Source organism: Vicugna pacos, chromosome 15 (genome assembly GCF_048564905.1).
Source record: "Vicugna pacos chromosome 15, VicPac4, whole genome shotgun sequence".
Lineage (NCBI taxonomy): Eukaryota > Metazoa > Chordata > Mammalia > Artiodactyla > Camelidae > Vicugna > Vicugna pacos.
In genome coordinates this window covers 25,196,053-25,209,986 of record NC_133001.1, presented here as the reverse complement: position 1 = coordinate 25,209,986, position 13,934 = coordinate 25,196,053, and the positions used below count along the sequence as shown (strand labels likewise).

Sequence of the window (13,934 nt, the reverse complement as noted above, 5' to 3'; positions counted from 1 at the left end):
ATATGGTTATTAAATTCCCAAAGTAGACATAATTATTCTTGATTTCTTGTTCTTCCTAAAATGAGTTGTTACAGAAAATGTGTGAAATTTCTGTTTGGAAAATACATATATCAACAACTTACTTAGTCCTACAATTTCTGTTTGGAAAATACATATAAAAGTAACTTACTTAGTCCTACATAGTCGTATCTCCAAATACAGACAGTTAGGGAAATAATTCAAGTGTGAACTCATGCAAGATTACTGGAAGGACAGGAGCTCTGAATGAGTCTTCAACATGAAGTACTTGGGGATGAAGGCAAATAAAGCAAAATAACAATAGAATCAAATTTCCTACATCACAGTAACAACTGATTCCCCCAACTTCTTAAGAAACCCTAATTCTGCTTCTGACTATGTATTAATTTGCGTTTCTGTCTATGTGAAAGCAATACTAGTATAGGGTATCAGCACTATAGCAGTTAAAGGGCTAAATGAGGGCCCGGGAACCCAGCAGACTCCCTGACCTGAGGCAGATAAAGCTGAGCCTGGGGGAAAGTAAGGTAGCTAGAGCGAGGGTTAGCTCAGTGGTAGAGGGTTTGACTAGCATGCCTGAGGTCCTAGGTTTGACTCGGAGAGAGGAGAGAAGAGAGAGGAGCTCTAAAATACCTGTTTTGCCCTGGCACTTGCAGCGCTGTGCACAGTCAGCAAGTGCTGCAGAGCTCACCCTGCACCGAGCTGCCCACAGGAGTAACGCAGCGGGGCCGGAACGCATGTGGCAGGTGTGCTGGCGCCCCGGGCTTGCTGGAGGCGCACGTCCAGCTCAAGGGGCCAGAGCTACTCAGCCCCAAACAACTGCTGTCATGTAGGAATACAGGCCCAGGTGGGCTTCTGTCCTCAGTGCTCAGAGGAAGCAGAAATATGAGTGTTTCTGTGGAAGTTCCTACCAAAAGAGTAACTTTTCCATTAAATTTGCTGTAAATCCATTGAGTAGAAAGATTATCCTATGGACCTGGAGACTCATTCTAAGTGAAGTCAGTAAGAAAAAGACAGAAAAATACTGTATATCACTTATAGGTGGAAACTAAAAAAAAAAAAAAAAAAAAGACACAAATGGACTTACTTACAAAACAAACAGACTCCCAGATGAGAAAACAAACTTGTGGTTACCAGGGGAAACAGGGTGGGAAGGGATAATTTGGGACTTCAGATTTGCAGATACTAACTAATATATATATATATATATATAAAATAGGTAAACAACAAGTTTCCTCTGTAGAGCACAGGGAACTATACTAAATATCTTGTAGTAAGTTATGGTGAAAAAGAACATGAAAATGAATATATGTATGCTCATGAATGACTGACACAGTGTGCTCTGCACCAGAAGTTGACACGGCATTGTAAACTGACTACACTTCAATTAAAAAAAAGATCGCCCTAGTTCTTCTTATTAAGCTGATGAATACTGTTTCAATTATTAACCAAAAATAATTCGGTTAGAAGCACCACACATAGATAATACAATAACGACCTAGAGACCTGTATGCAATATCTAATAATTATTTTAAGAAAAAATGGAGTTTATTTCTGGCCTGGGAATGGCCTCTAATATGCAAAAGGAGACATGACATGACTGCCTCAGTTGAGGGGAAAAACATTCAGTTCTTTGCCTTCCTGTCCAAACCCTCTAGAGCAAGGGTTGGCACGCTTTTCCTATAAAGAAGTTCTGTACACCATATGGTGTCTGTTGCCACTACTCTGTTCTGCCTTTATAGTACAAAATTAGCCACAGACAATGTGTAAATGAATGGGCATAGCTGTGTTCCAATCAAATCTTTCTTTACAGTAACAGCCTGTGGCCCACATTTGGCCCAAAGGCTACAGATTGCCAACCCCTACATTAAAGGAAGGCTAGGAGTGTCTGTCTCTGTTGGATTTCCAGCTAAGCAGTTTTAAAGAGGGCTGAGGTCTTGAGGCAGGACTGTTGAATTGCTTGAAGCAAATACACGTCATTCAGCAGAGTTCAAGTATAAACCCAGGGACACCAAGTCTCTCTTTGGGTACAAGAAACAGGTATACCACCAAGGAAAAGGGTGAAAATACCAGGCACTAAACAAATGGAGGAAGGACGTAACTAACGAGAAATAAAGGAATGGATGGGTCAGGAAGAAGTATTTAACCTGGTTTTGAGTAATAACAGGGATAAGACACACAGTGTTTCTCACAAGGCCCAAGGTAGAAGCGGACACTCTGTCTCCAGGCCCTACGATTATTAAGTTCCAGAGGTAGCACTTTTCATCTTTCCTCTATCGAAAAACAGGACAAAGAAACGATGATAGACCAAGCAGTAAGTTTGCAGAGATTCAAATAAATGGACGAAGATACAGACACACACATATGTACACAAATGCGTGCCTCTTTAGGGCTCCAGCCAGTAATGCTCACCACTTGGAAACTAACACAACATTGTATATCGAGTATACTTCAATTAACAAAAATGTTTTTGGTAAACAATAAGCACACAAAAAAATTCACAGAAATGGACAAAGAAATTCACTAGCTGTCAACTTCTCTGCATGAATCCCGCTTAGAGATGCCTTTAATGTAACTCATCACTGTACACCACTTAGGGTGTAGGTCTGTCTGATCTGGCGGCCAGACCACGTGAGGTCACTTCCACCTCTAAGCTCCTGCACCAGTTCTCTGGCCGAACGTACCTCTTGTCAGCTGAAACAAGATGGCTATACCCCATGTACCACACTGAGTGTGGGCAGCTGATCTGATGGAACCAACAGCTGGAGAAGCATTCACTGTATTGCTAGTTTCATATTACTAGTGTTTCTGAGAAGATTTTCCTACTTATTTCACCCTAGATACTTTCAGGCATTTAAGCGAAATGCTTTTAGCCAAATGCAAATGATACAGGAAATGGGTTTTTCCCTACAACATGTTCAGAGGACTGCATCTTCTGGTTTCAAGAAGCATTCATTTCCATTTTACGTCTGTATCTTCAGTAGCTATTCTGTTTAAAAATTAAGTCTTGATTCACAGCACTGAACACGGGCTTCAGTGGATGAAATAAAAAATTTAAGTTCAGGCAAGAGCCCTTAGGAAAAAAGAAAAATTGAAGGTCACACAAGGTTGAGTACTCTGGACCCTAAAGTGAATGAATGAAGAGGAGAAGAGAAGGGACTTAAAACAAGCTTTGACACATGACCATGTGGTATTGTGTGAACAAAGCAGTTGAAGAGGGTACGCGTGCTGTCTCTGAAAGGAGCAAGTACACAGGTCGCACTTGCCCTTTAAGGACTGGCTGCTCTGGCCCAGGTGAGTCATCACTGTACATGTACTATTAAAACGCATTACTGGCCTTTTGCTTCTTATTGAACCCATCTGCACAAACACTGTTTATTAACCTTTGCATTTCTTAGTGATCATCTCCTGGCATGTAAACCATTTATAAAGGCATTCTCTGCTCCCACTTTAACGTGGGAAAAAAATACTGATAAGAGGAATAACTTAAAACACAGATGAAACAGTATTTCAAAGCCCTCGGGGTCTCTGATTAGACTATTACCCTCTGTACATAATCTCTTATGTGACTAAATTGATTCTTTTTCAATAGACGCCTTTGAATTTTGAACTAGCCAAGTTTTGTGAGCTCTTCAAATTGCGAGCCAGAAAATAACAAATCTTATTTAATTAACAAAAGAATGAGATAGGGATGAAAAACATGATGTTAAGACACAGTAAGAATTGATTGGAGCTGTGTTTTTCACTGTAAATTTGGCACGTAGGCTTTGCTGGTGAGACAGGCCACATTAATTACTCTGTTCCCATAGCATATTCTGTGTTAGAAAAAAAAATTAAACTGCAAAGAAGCAGGGAAGCATCTGTGAGAGCATTCTTTTGCACCAATAAAATAATTTTATTAAACTCCATTCATGTGCATACTTAGAATTTAGATCCAGAAGATCATATAGGCCTGTCTTCATTAAATATTATGTACCATTTTATATGGGTATACTCATAAAAGGGGAATATGGAATACAATTAAAAGAAATAAATTCAGCATGACTTTGGCACTCTATAAAATCTCCTTGTCGCTGTGTGTCTTCAGCTGACTCCTTATACCCAAGCAGAACCAATATCCCAATGATGGGAGAATTCAAAAGCAGTTTGTTTTCAGAGTCAAAATTCACTGTATTTTAAGTCATCTTAATAGTCTAGTTCCTATACAACCACAAGGACCACAGTTTGACAAGGTAAGCATTTTAATAGCCTCTGATCATTTTTTGTTTCCAGTTATACTGGAAAACATACATGAGTTCATCCCTGTATTTTCTGCTCTATATAAAATTGGTGCAAACTCCACCTTGCAGCATTTTGGTGGGTAATTAAAGGAGTAAGTATTAGAGGTGTTAGAAAATTGTAACTTTTATACCCACTTCTCTGGTTGCCTAATAACTGATTTTTAGCAGTTGCCTGACACAGGTGGAAATCAGAAGTCAGAGAACTAACCAGGTTAGCACAAGTAGTTTGGGATCATACTGCTGAGTACAAGATCAGGGTAGGCAGGGGTGCTGGTGATCCAGGAGCAGGGGATTTAGCCTGGCTTCTACAGATGGGCTCTGGGCTCACCAAGGACAAGGCAGATCTTGGAGGACATGAGGACCTTTTGATTATGTGGTTTGTTACTAGAGGGTAATCCAAAAACGTATCATGTGCTGCTTTATTATATTACTTTTCATTAAGGCTCAGTGAAGGACTCCAAAGAGGCAGCACATTTCCCCACTGCTCTGTAACAAACTCAAGGCAAGCAGACAAAACCCTAGGGCATCGCTTTTGTCACAGTGGTTAGGAGGGCAACACTCCTTCTGGAAGGAGAATTTTCACTAAACATCAAAGTCCAGAGACACATAGTTGAACTTCTGGCAGTTTATCTTCTGGCCCCTTGATTAATAAACCATGCACTGACACTAGTGATGGGACAGTGGCAGTCACTCTTCTACCTCACAGGAAAATACCACAGATTGGCCAATCAAGCCCTCACAGCCTTCGGAAGGGGAGGACATCATCAAGTTAGTATTCCTTCTGGAAACGATTATATCAGTACTATTTTCAGCTTTAAATCAACAGTATTGGGGTTACAAAAACCAACCAACCACCCAAAATACCTTTTTATGTGGGTTTCAAGAACATTTTGGAAATGCTTATTAATTATCCATTACTATATTGGCATATTTACTCACCCCATGGGGGACCCTCACACCCTCATTTCTCTGCCCTTCTATGAACCTTCCTGTGTTCCCATAGGTTTACTCTCCTCTTCTGTGATCACCAACAGGAGTCACCACCATTAATGAATGGCCTTCCTTATCTTCACTATGCTCAGGTAAACGCGGCCAAAAGACTTTCAAAATGCAGTTTCTGTCTCTGGTTTTGATACTAACTCTACACCTTCAAGTTGTCATGAGGACAAAATAATGAATCCCCAGGTTGGGTTATGCAGAATCTTCCCCCTATATAAAGTCATGTGGTTCTTATCAGTCTTCTAAATCCCATTCTAGGTTCTGGGAAATCTCTTTAGTAGGGGGGAAAGAGTCCTAGTTCCCGATCCCAGAAGGCCAGTATTAAGTCAAACTTCCTGACATTGGCCTTACTTTTCAGTTTTAAGAAATGGAATTCAGCCTTGTTTCCTTGACCAGGCCTCAATCTTGTACAGTAACATCAGTGACTGACTCCTACCACAACAGTGTCTGACTTTGATTCCACTCCCATTATCGTATGTCCTCCCCCATAGAAGCCAAGCTCTTCCCTGTCCCACTCATCATTGCTCTCTGTCTGAACCACAGTCCTGTCATCAGGCCATGTGCTTTCAGATATTCTTATCACCAACTTTCCACATTCTGTGTTTGATCAAGTCTTCATATTCTGACAACATCTCTTTCTTTCCCTTCCTGATGCCCAATCTGTTCAAAAGCATTCTCAACATTTTCAAATGCTTACATAATATTAGGTGTTTTATTTTTAGCCACTGCTCCATTTTTAGACAGTATTCTTCCTCGGTGTGCACAGAAACACTACACTGATTCTTCCTTTCCAAGACTCATCACTGCTCCTCTGTCAAGATTGCCGCCTCTTGTCTCTCCTTCCACACAGTAAGTACAGGCCTCCCCTTCAGAGTTCTCTCTTTGGTCATCTACTGTTCTCTTTCTTCCCACTCCTCTTCAGAGACCTCAGCTATGCCATGGTTATAACCCCCAACGCTAGGCAAATGACACCCAGGTCAACATCAGTCAGGAACTCTAGTCCTTAACCTTCAACATCCTGTCTACCAGATCCTTAGTTTAAGAACTCCCAAACTAAACTAATCCTCTTTCCTCAAAAACCTGCTTCCTCCAGGTAATCCCATTTTTATTTATTGTACCATCATTTTCCCAGGCATTAAGACTCAAAATGTGGCGTCATTTTAACCCTTTCAACTTGGAAGCCACTTCCACTACCAGTAAGACCTATGGATTCCCTATCACATCTCTTTTTATTCCCTCAGTGAAGACTCTGATGCAGATCTTTATTAACTCCTAATTGTATGTTTACCTTAATCTTCTACTCTCCCACTTCTAATCATCCTATATACTACAAGGTTAATCTTGCTAAAATTATCTGGCTAAAGCTCTAAGAGCTACCCATTGATTGTAACAGTTTTTAGCAACGAAGAGAACACATAATATCAGTTAAAAATGTAAAAATAATTTAAAGTTATGTATTTATAATGGAATAAAAATCTTATTACTTTAAACAATGATTATGTAGATAATATTGCTTAGGATGAATAGCAAACTTTTAAAAAATAATCAATTGAAAGGAAAATATAGCTTAGGTTGTAGGAAACCATGACCAAAAAATCCATACACCTTGGTCTCCTTTACTGTTTTGCCTTAATTTTTCAGTCTCGTTTCTTGTTATCCAACTAAAATTTTCTCTTCCCAAAAAGTGGATCAATTTAGCATCACTCGAAGAAAATATATTCCATTCCACCACGTTTATGAGGTTGCCAAAAAGCAATAGGACAGTGAACAGAAGGAGAAGTAGTTCAGTGGTAAGTATTATAAGGTAGAAAGACATCAGAAACAGGAGCCAAGGTCAAAGGAGGGAACGAAGTAAGGCATCAAGCCAGTGAGGCAAGCCAAGGATGCACCTAAGGATCAGAAAGTGAGGCAGGTAAACAACGAGGTCAAAGTGAATGGTGGAACAGAGCACCATGTAGTTAAGGCCCAAAGTAAGTATTCAAAATCTAAATCTGGGACTGCCTGGAATGCAGCACAAGTAGGCTTAGCTCCTTCAAGACTCCAAATTCAATCCAATTATTTCTTATTTGTGATTAGCTTTGTTATTCTCTCAACTTCAAGTTCCCAATCTCCTAATATTAAACTTTCTAAATCCTACCAGGTTGCTGCCCTGTTCAACTCCTACTTTTTCTTAGGACTCGTGTTTGATAAGCCCAACTCAAGTTGATGCCTACCTTCTTTGAAATGTTACAGCACTTACTATCACTTCTAATCACACGAAGTGATGCCAGCTGGTTCTGCTTCGTATCACAGTGGTTTACATACTTATTCTGCTACTTCGGAAGCTCTTGAAGAAGAGCTACAGTGACTTGTACACACAAATCCAACGGCACCTCATACAATTATTGTATGGGGTAAATCTGCGGATTACAGGCTTCTTTTGTTCTAGGTCTGTAAGGGAATATTTTTTTCTTATGCTCTGCTCAGTATTTATTCAGTTTGTTTAATATGTAAACAGAAGTTAAGAACACTTCCCACAATGTATTAGAGGTCAGAACAATGACAGCTAACTGCAAACTAACTAATCTGGGGGGGCAGACACTTGTGCTGGTGCTATTCAATGAATGTGTTTTATGTGGAAGAGGGAATAGTGACAATGAATTGCCTTCTTCTAAGGAATGGATTTAGATGCATTTTTTATGAATAGATGATTTTGAGATCATTGCACTGTACCTGAGGAGGTTTATCACGTAGCTATTTCAAATCAAGTCGTTCAACAAAGTCCTCCCATCAAAAACATGCGATCTATGCTATTCTGCATCTCCAGAGCCACAAGGAGACAGGAAGGTGGACATGTATACATATATATGTACATATACATATATATATATATATATATACACATGTATTTGTAAGGAATATAGATCTATAGCAGTAGAGTTTAGTAGGAACATACTTGTGTTCATATGGTTTTACATTGTTTTACCTCCTTAATGTTAAGGAGTTTGATTCTGATATCTAACATTCCTCCTGCAGAAATCTTAGAAAACTCACTTTCATTGTAAGGAGTTTTAAAATATTAGCCCTCCACCTGACCTGTCATGAATGATCACTCCTGACCCATATAATTAGACCAAAAAAAAAAAAAAGAAGGAAATATAGCCCTTCAAGTTTCTCTTAAGAATTCTGTTTCAAAAAGAGAATTTTTTTGAAACAAATCTGCATTTTTTGCAAACATCAACACTCACAAAACTTAGCACAGTTTCAAAGAACAATATCCAACATAATTGCTGCTGTTACACTTACTACACTGAAAGTTTCTTACTCTTCCATATTGACCCAATCTTTGGTCCAATCTGTCAGTTAAAAAACAAACATATATGAATTCATTTACTATAGATAACAAACTATTTTAGGTACCATGGAGAAATTAAAAGTGTGAGGACTGCACAGCAAAGGAAACCATAAGTAAAACAAAATGACAACCTACGGAATGGGAGAAAATTTTTGCAAATGAAACCGACAAAGGCTTGATCTCCAGAATATATAAGCAGCTTGTATGACTTAATAAGAAAAAAACAAACAACCCAATCCAAAAATGGGCAGAAGACCTAAACAAGCAATTCTCCAAGGAAGACATACAAATGATCAATAGGCACATGAAAAAAATGCTCAATATCACTAATTATCAGAGAAATGCAAATCAAAATTACGATGAGGTATCACCTTACACCAGTCAGAATGGCCAGCATTCAAAAATCCACAAATGACAAATGCTGGAGAGGCTGTGGAGAAAAGGAAACCCTCCTACACTGCTGGTGGGAATGCAGTATGGTGCAGCTACTGTGGAAAACAGTATGGAGATTCCTCAAAAGACTAGGAATAGATTTACCATATGACCCAGGAATCCTGCTCCTGGGCATATATCCAGAAGGGACCCTACTTCAGAAAGACACCTGCACCCCAGTGTTCATAGCAGCACTATTTACAATAGCCAAGACATGGAAACAGCCTAAATGTCCATCAACGGATGACTGGATAAAGAGGTGGTATATTTATACAATGGAATACTACTCAGCCATAAAAACTGACAACATAACACCATTTGTAGCAACATGGATGCCCCTGGAGAATGTCATTCTAAGTGAAGTAAGCCAGAAAGAGAAAGAAAAATACCATATGAGATCGCTTATATGTGGAATCTAAAACAAAACAAAACAAAACAAAAAAATCATAAATACAAAACAGAAACAGACTCATAGACATAGAATACAAACTTGTGGTTGCCAATGGGGTGAGGGGTGGGAAGGGATAGACTGGGATTTCAAAATGTAGAATAGATAAACAAGATTACACTGTATATAGCACAGGAAAATATATACAAGACCTTATGGTAGCTCAGAGAGAAAAAAATGTGACAATGAATATATATATGTTCATGTATAACTGAAAAATTGTGCTCTACACTGGAATTTAACACAACATTGTAAAATGATTATAAATCAATAAAAAATTTTAAAAAAGTGTGAGGACTGTGTCTTTCCTATGCTGAATAAGTTACCTAACTATAATTGTAGATATATGATAAACAAATATGAACGGTAACTTAATTCAGAAATATAATTAACATTTCAGCAAAACTTTACATCTCAATATATGCTAAACTGGCAAATGAATAATATAAAGAATAAGTATCACAGAGATTCAGAAGAAAAATATCAGCATAAATTATATATTCAAGTCAATTGTAGTGTTCTCTGATTTTTTATCCATTTGTAAAATATGGTCATTAAACATATATTTCAAGTGATCTGTAAAATCTGCATGAAAGGCTTTTAGGTTCTTTGACAAATTCAATTTTTCCTGTCAATATGATAAAAATAGCTTCACTAGTCTGTTTCAGTTAAGAAAACACTAACTCAAAACAGCTCATCCCTGAAGACTTCAACTTAGTGTTCTCCTCCATCCAGCCCATTCTACTTTTTAACTAATATTTAGAATATGTAGTATCTCTTACCTAGATCAACTTCCTGTTCTTTCTGCTTGTAATATCTTCTCTCTCCAGTGCATCCTAGTATCAAACTCACAGTTTCATGGTATACTTCTGACCATGTCCTTCCACTGTTCAAAAAGAAAAAAAAAACTCAATGACTTTTCTCTGCTTATAGAATAAAATGCAAATTCCTTACCTTGGTGTTCTAATTAGATACAACTTTCCTGAACTTACTTCTCATTATCCTGCCCTCCACTCCTTACACAGAGCTCATGTTTTCCCACTTGAAGTTGTTCCCCTGCCTGACAATCTCACCTGGTCTTCACTTCCATGCAATCATTTCAGAGTGCCCAAGTCTTTATCTTATTCCTTAAGATGCATTTAAATGCTTTTCTTACATAAATCCCTTACAGACCTAATGCAGCTTAAATCATTCTTCTGAAATCTGACTGTAGACTTTGGAAACTGATATATTTTTCTGGAGAAGCAGCAATTCTAGGGAGCCAATGACGACGAAAGTTACTTCCCTCCATTTCAGAATCTACAGCAGCCTTCCCACACACAGGCATCACGTGCTGCCCGATGCTGTGCTGCACTGTGTCTCAGACACTTCTCCTTTGAATTTTATATAACAAGGCAGGATAGCACATAATTTTTGCTTAATTTCTGTAATATTTTTCTTTGAATTTTGATAGTCCCCTAAAGAAACTATCATTTTCAACCTCCCCAAGCTGATAGATAGCCTATGGAAATGTGTCAATACCATTCACTCTTTACAAGCAATATGCAAAGGACAGGCTTTGAAAGGAACATCTGAATATTTTACCCTATAAAATGTAAACATACATTATGTATATATATATTTTTAGGCTTGCCTCAAAAACCACTAGGATAAATAAGCATAAATCCCTGTATGTTCACAACATACTCAAATAAATCATGATTATCTAAAGTAATTAAGGATAGGACAATTGTAATTATTTCTTTTGAAAGAAATGGATTGCTAGGTGATCTGTCATTTTGTAAAACTTGGAGTGAGGGAATCTCAAAAATCAAGGGCTTAATTTTCATCATTGTTGGAAAGAAGCACTAGGAGTCCCCACACCCAAAGTCCAGAACTCTATTTCCCTGACAAAACAGCAAAACTGAACTTAATCAAAATCTGTCACATTTTCAGTCCTGCTTAGAAATGAAAGTACATGGAATTTTCCTTCTAAAGATAGTTTTAGTAATTAGTTTTCTTGATTTTGGGAAATCTTTTTATTCACTCTGCACTTTAATGCCTGAAAGTGTATCCTCACAAAACCTCTTACTAGAAGACCAAATCTCATGATGTTAAAATTTGGGACACTGGGGAAATCTCTGTATAATCATCCCATTTCTTTTTTATGCAGTTGCCTATCCTCTGGCCCACCTGTAACCCTCCTTCCCTAATTTCTGGCTGTGTTATAAGCACAGTCATTCTTTACCATCCGCATAAGCTAAAGTAGCCTTGACGCAACTCTATGAGATACGTCATCACATAGAACACTTCCCAGAAGTGCTGGTTTGGACAAGTCACTTTTAGTTGCTTCATTTCCAAAACAGGCAATAAGGAAAGATGTGAGAGATAAAGAAAATAAAGTTTGTTAAGCACTTATCTGGTATGTGCCTTTGGGCCAAATAAAAATTAGTTATTCTTTCCCCTTCGGCAGTGAAAGAGCATGCTTGGCCGGCCTACTCTCTCCTCCATTCTTCGTATCTTCCAAGGCTCACAAAAGGGACTATTCTTGGCCTTTTGTAATGAAGAGTCAAGTACAAAGAAAGACCATAGGAAGCACATAGAAGGACACAGGGGCTACGAGGGCCGGGACAGGGCTTAGGTGTGTGAGTAGCCGTTGTATGGAAAATCATTCAACAGAAGGGGACACAGAGGGTGTTTTAAGAAATTTGACTGTGCAGTGAGTTTCTTCAAGGTGCTTGAAAACCACAAGAGATAAATTATTTCAAAATTGCTTTTGACAGAGGAGCCAAACTGAGAGCTCCCAATGGCCAAAGCTGGAATAATTTAAGCAACAAAAATAAATACTAATAATACTAGATTATAACCCATAGAATAAAATGAATATCCATGAGTCCACAGTGTAATAAATAGTAACTGAACAAATAACTAAATGGTGGATCTTGCTTCCAGTAATTAATGGTGTCTTAATAAATGCAAAAGGAATGAGGAAAACAGCAAACCATCATTAGAACAACAGAGCAGTTCTAATAAAATTATCCACAGATGCTAAAATTAGAGGCAAAAGCTTGAAATAAAAAAAGAGGAATACTGGCAGATACTTATTAATTTCAAAGGGAAAAATAGTAACTTTACTATGGAGAAATCCAGCAGACACTATCTTAAGGGGTCAATGTTAACATTACCCATAGTAAGACAAATCAACATGATATATACATCTTGATATGATGCATTGAGGGCATTTCGTGTATGTGGCATTCCTGCTAAAAATGCAAACCCTGTACCCCGTCATTAGAACTCAAACCAAAAAACATTGTACAAAAGAACTGCCTCATGGTCTTCAAAAGTGTCAAGGTCACGAATGACAAGGAAGAGGACAGAAGTATCATACGGTGGGAGAGACCAAGAAGACATCACAATGGAATGTCCTGTGCCATCCCAGACTGGCTCCTGTTCATAAAAATATTGGTGAAAACTGAATGATAAAGCTGACAGTCTAGTTACTAACACTGTACCAATGGAAACTGAGTTTTGATAATTATATCATGTGATGAAAAATATTAGAGGAAGCTGGGTGAAACACATACAGAAACTAACTGTATGTAATATTTTTGTAATTTTTCTGTAAGTCTATAGTTATTTCCAAGTAAAAACTTAACACAATTAGTTTAGCTGAACAAACTATATCCTTGTCTATTACACCGTTCCAGGATAGAGCTAAGAGGGTGTCATTAATTGCCCCCTCAGTTCTCAGAGGCACAGGCTTATTACCAAGAAGCTAGTAATGTCTAAACTGCGGCTGACCCCCTCACTTACTGGGGGCTCTCCCCTAAGGACCTAACTGAAACTTTGCATACATAATTGTTGTTCTAAAAAAGGCCCCTCTCCTACATTTTATAAGCTTTAAATTCCACAAAACAGGGATCTGCCTCTGCCCAAGAGTAAAGGAAATTCTAACACTGATTTCTGGCTGTTAGGAGAGAGGAGAAAGCTGGAACCTGGGCTAAGAGAACCCACCCAGTTACAGGACCAAGTGTCACGGGCAGTGGAAAATGATTCAATTTTCCAATTCTAAATAGGCATGGCAAACTATAGCTTACTCAGACCACAGCAGATATTCCAAGAGGTCCCATTTCACAGAGGCATCAGGACAATTACCAGCTTAAAGATAATGTGGAAAGAGAGGTGGCAACACATTTGGAGATGTCTTAAGTATTTGGAGGGAAAAAAACCCTGGCAGAGCAGGAAACCAGGAGAGAGAATCCAGTTGGCAAGAACTAGGCAGAAATCTAATTAGGAGACAGTGGTAGAGCTTCATTCCGATTGAGGATGCCAAGTGCTGAGCAGCAAAGAGAAGGGATGTGCCAGTGCAAGATACAGGAGAGTTGTGTTTCGGTGATCGTGTGAGTGGTCCTGTCCTCTCGAGTGCTCAGAATGGGGACAGGAG

At 38.6% G+C, this 13,934-nt stretch overlaps 2 long non-coding RNA genes across 3 annotated transcripts in view; one reads left to right on the top strand and one right to left on the bottom strand.

The window, feature by feature from the left end:
• LOC140685701 (uncharacterized) overlaps positions 1–13,934 on the bottom strand; it is a 72,694-nt gene that overhangs the window by 33,524 nt on the left and 25,236 nt on the right. Inside the window, exon 2 of the long non-coding RNA XR_012059046.1 lies at positions 10,291–10,394. This is a non-coding gene — a long non-coding RNA (uncharacterized lncRNA). The remainder of the gene's footprint in view (positions 1–10,290; positions 10,395–13,934) is intronic.
• LOC116279438 (uncharacterized) overlaps positions 1–13,934 on the top strand; it is a 178,606-nt gene that overhangs the window by 149,857 nt on the left and 14,815 nt on the right. For both annotated transcript variants that reach the window (XR_012059045.1, XR_004188803.2), the window contains exon 4: positions 5,299–5,377. This is a non-coding gene — a long non-coding RNA (uncharacterized lncRNA). The remainder of the gene's footprint in view (positions 1–5,298; positions 5,378–13,934) is intronic.